Source organism: Eubalaena glacialis, chromosome 1 (assembly GCF_028564815.1).
Source record: "Eubalaena glacialis isolate mEubGla1 chromosome 1, mEubGla1.1.hap2.+ XY, whole genome shotgun sequence".
In the NCBI taxonomy this organism is placed as follows: Eukaryota; Metazoa; Chordata; class Mammalia; order Artiodactyla; family Balaenidae; genus Eubalaena; species Eubalaena glacialis.
The window spans coordinates 195,507,737-195,512,606 of record NC_083716.1 but is presented as its reverse complement, the minus strand read 5'-3'; positions in this window follow the sequence as shown (position 1 = coordinate 195,512,606).

Here is a 4,870-nt window from a genome sequence, read left to right as displayed (position 1 = left end):
AAAGCAATTCTAGAAAATAAAAATCCATTCCATTTTGATGTCCTGAGAAATATGACTTCCTAAAAATGAAGACATTTCCGTTCTAGGATTATAAACTTATAATGGTAGTTTTAAAACAGATATTGTTGGAATTCTGCTGCTTTGTCCTTCAGTTATAGGACTTAAAAGATAAAAGATTTATTTTTAGGAATTTCAGAAACTAAAGAGCTAAGAAAGAAAAATGCTTTCTACATCCAGAAAGGAACAGAAGCTTAAATAATTAATTAGTAGACAGTAAAAATTTGTGTAGCATCAGACAGACAACAAGGGTATTTAATCAAACAAAACATTTTAATAATACAATTATTCTAATATGTAATCCACACAAGCCTTTTGGTGGTCTTCTTTATTCATGCAGTACCCACCATGACTTGTCACCACTGTCAGTGTTAATTATGGTTTTTTTCTTCAAGAACACCTGACATGGGAACTCCTTGTGTAAAGCAAGGCCTCCCCACTTATTCCCTGACGCTGGGCAGAGACCTCTTCTACCTGTGATACCCTCGCAGTCAGAGCACTTTCCTTGCCACTGAATTCTTGCTTTCCCTGCTGACATCCCCTTGTTTAAAAAAAACTATCCAGGGCTTGGAAACAAAGCCAAGAGAGTGCAGCATGTCTCCTCCTCCAGCCCTTGTCCACATCAAGGATTCTTCAGTTATCTTTGAGGCATGCACCTGTATTTGAGGCTCACTATTCTATTGATTAAAGGCTCAGACTCTAGGAAGTTACATGATAATTTATAGATTTGTTTCCAGTAGAGATGCAAATGATTTTTGTCTGGTGTAAAAGGCAATCCAATGATTATGGTGATTATAATGTCATTTTTCAGTAAAATATTCACCAGTTTTTTAACGTAGAAATCATATTCTAATCCTCAAAATGCTCTGTGTACCAGTTTTACCATTTTCCTGGTTCTCTCATTAATTAATGCGTTGAATAAAACCTTTGAAACATATTAATTTTTTATTTGTATGAGTCAAGTTTCAACTTTTTGAAAACTTTATATCCCTTTGGAAGCATCTATTGCTATTTCCAATGAGGCACAGAATCCAGGCCCTGCCCACCCCTTTTCTGGGGTATTATTTCCTCGCTACATCAATATGGAATTAATATGGCTAGCCCCCAGGACCTGCAGATGGTCCACGTGCTCCTAAGCCTGTTTTCCTCCATACTTACATAGGTTTGAAAGGGAAGGGCTTAGATTTTAAGGTCAGGCTTAAGAATCCTTGGGGAGCTTTGACTAAAGAATATTATTAATGTTTCTGGCACATTGTAAGTTAAACTGGCTTCCTTTGGGGGCTAGCCAGAGGACTTCATCACGCATATCTTGGTATCTGTTGCAAAGTGTAGGCAGATGCCAACTAACCATTGTATAAAAGACTTTTGAATATAACCAGATGGTAAAATGATGGATATCCGTCCTCTTTGCCTGCCCAGCATGCATCTCTCCACCTGGTAACAGTACTCTGATTTTACTTACTTTCCCTTGGAGTCTTAATGGGAGTCTTAATTAGAATGTCCCATTGTTTCCTAGGCAGGGGATGGCACATGATCCCAACTGGGCCAATAGTTGCTCTAGAATCTGAATCTTAAACGAGTAACACACCCTCTGAAATAATGACTTGTGATTCATTCATCCCAAGGTCAGGGCCCTGAAGAGACTGTCACCTGGTTCCTGGCACCTAAATCTCCATAACAGTGTGGGTCTGTCCTTCTTGAGACCTGGTTCTTCAACTTTCCTTCTATTTTGTGAGCTCTCCTGTGACTTCCAATTTGTTCCAAGTTCCAAAAAACTTCCTTTTGTTAGCCAGAGTAGATTTATAGTGTTTGTACCCAGAGAACACTGATAGATTTGGTGATTATATATGTCTCATTAAAATTGAAATAACAAATACTCTATTGTTTTTTCATTGCCTGTTAAAACTAAGCACAGTAATTGTACTAGCTAATAAATAACATTTACTAAGTCCCTGTCTTTGTTCTAGGCTAATAGATGAGCCTATTTAATCCTCACAGTAACCCTATGACATGAAGAAACTGAAGGTCAGAGGGGTAAAGTAACTCGATCTGGTTTACACACTATTAAGTCATGGTGCTGGGATTTGAACCCAGGCAGTTTGGCGCCAAGTTCCTTGTTCTTCATCAAATTTCTCCTTGGGAGAATAGACACCCTGCTAATTGATGGAAAAAGCCACCCTGCAGGTGATTTCCTGCTGTTGAGTGCCTTTTATTCTGTGGATAATCTTTACATTTCACATCTAACACAATCCAACAGATGGTTTATAGTTATATGTTTATTAAAACGTTGGCATGAAGAAGAACATTCTGTGCTTTCCAGACACTAAGTGGCTCTGCAGTGAATTGAAGGAGGGATTTCAGTCCTCCAAGGTGACTCTCTGGGTTTCTGGAAGCACTTTCCCCCAGGTTTTCTACACTAGCTCTGTGTGAGGGATCAACATAGTCAGCAGCAAGTCTGGACTCCTTCCTTTGGTGTGCTGGGGGAATCCGAATCAATGTTTTGTATAGATAGGACTCTAGACTATGAATTTGGAGTTAATCTTCCGTTTTCTGCTCTTTTCTCAAATCTGGATTCTCTGCTTTCTTTATATCTCTATCCTACCCTCTCGAGCTCTGCTCTGTTGAAGACCCCATCCAATTGAACACAGAGCTGATTGCGGAGATGATTGCAGGAGACACCATGCTATGTCACCATTTCCTCTACTTACCTGCCTGCTTATTATTGCCTCATTAGGGTTAACCTGTCTGAGCACCAGAATCACTGGGGAACCCTTTGCCATCATGCAGATTCCCGGGCCTATTCCGGACCTCTTAGAGGTGGGATCCAGGAATCTGATTCCGATATTATGTTTGGGACCCACTGGTGCAGAGGAAAGAATTCTGAGAATACTAGGGTTCTTTGATGCTCACCATGGTCCTCAGTTTCTCTGGACATTGATTTCCCAATCTGTAGAATGGGGAAGCAAGGCCCACTCTGTCCACCTTACAGGCTGTTGTGAGGCTGATGAGTATGAAAGCCTTTTGGTGGAATGCTTTACTATTACTGTTTTCAAGAAAAGACAGTTTACCAGAGGTATTTTTACTCTGCCAGGGAAATGGAACTTGCAAAGTACCAGTGTCACAAAACACACACAGTTCTCTCAAATGCAGATGGTATGAGACATGTTTATGTAGACTCATTGCCGTTGCTGGGCCTGGATCCACCTAAGCACAGAAGTCAGTCTGGAGAGAAGTATAGGGAGTTGTCTGCCCCAACCTCCACCACAATCCCAAACCTGGGCAATGAGGCCTAAAGTTCTTTTAACAAAGAAAAGTCTTTTATTCCGTAATTAAATTAGATATGACTCTTCTTATCTTCAAAACACACTTCATGAGATTAACAACTTTACTCAAACTGACCCTCTGGTGAAACACTGACTGAAACCTTCTTCCATGGTCCCTACTTGAGTGTAGCTCTGGAGAGGGCTGGGTGGAGTGCAGGAAACTGGTGCATACCACGCAGCAGCTGGGCAGGGGGGAAGGGCTGCTATTAAGAGGGTGGAAATTGCAGACCGGAAACTCTAGGGAAATAAGCACACAAAATATGCACACTTCAAAATCTTTTCTAGGGCCAGCTCCTGGTTTGATACCTTATTTTATTTCTAAGTGGGCAGCAGCCTCATCTTTCTCACAGAAAGATCTTTTTCACCAGAAAAGGCAGATTTGTCTGCCTTTTCTGGTGAAAGTTTAAACTATCCTTGAGATTTTGCTTGAGGTGATAAACATTTGTAAGTTTCTCATTTTATAATTGGCTCATATATTGGCTCATATTTTATTATTGGGGGAGAGGGGAAGGGAAGGTAGAAATCTAATTTCTAATTCAGCCTAGAAGTTGTGAACTTGATATCTGTCAGTTGGTTGATTTAACTGGGTCTTATTCAAATTATAATTATCTGACTCCCCAGTAAAACATAACATTTTTTGTTGAGTTGTTCTTTCAAGATAGCTCTGATTCCCTGGGAGGAAAAGACTGTATAAAAAAGTTTGCCATCAATGCTACCATTCCCCTTTTAGAAATCATGTATGTTCTGTTTAAGGTCATGGATATTTTGGGATTTGAGATAGCAAACAGTCTTGACAGTTTTGGTCGACACTTACAAAACAACAAAGAAGCACATTAGAAAAGAATTTCAGGAAGTGGAGCTGGCTGGTGGAGAGCAGAGAGGAGATCCCAGCCTTGCATGCTTCAGCCTTCTACAGGCTCGGGACTCTCACTATCTAACACCTCCAGTGACGTGTGCCAGATATCAGTCCTAAAGACTGCAGACTCACACTGGTCGAAAACAAACACGCCCCGAACGGAAAACAACTCAGTCACTGACTGGAGTTCAGTATTTAGGGGAAAAAAACGTTTTGTCAGTTTCATCTTTCTTAACTAACTTAATAGCCAATACATGGGTATTGGAAAACAAATTTATTGTTTGGGTCCCTGTTTGTTAAGAAGAAAGAAAGAAAGAAGGGAAGGAAGAAATGAGGGAAGGAGGGAAGGGAAGAAAGAAACCTGTTAGCTATGCTTTTTTTTTGGTAAATTGCTCTGCCAGCGTTTACAACAAGAGATGAAATGTCACATAGGACTGATTTACTGTTTATTCTTTTCCCTAGATAGAGGTCAAAGAATCATGTATAATCCAAACTCTTTTTTTCAGTTTAAATCATTTAGGGAGGTTTCCAGTATTAACGTGGGAATCAATGCAACTTGAAAGCACGATGGCCTCTGCAGGCCTGTGTGAACCTTGACACCAGTCCTCCTCTCCCACACACTTGCTTCCAGTTC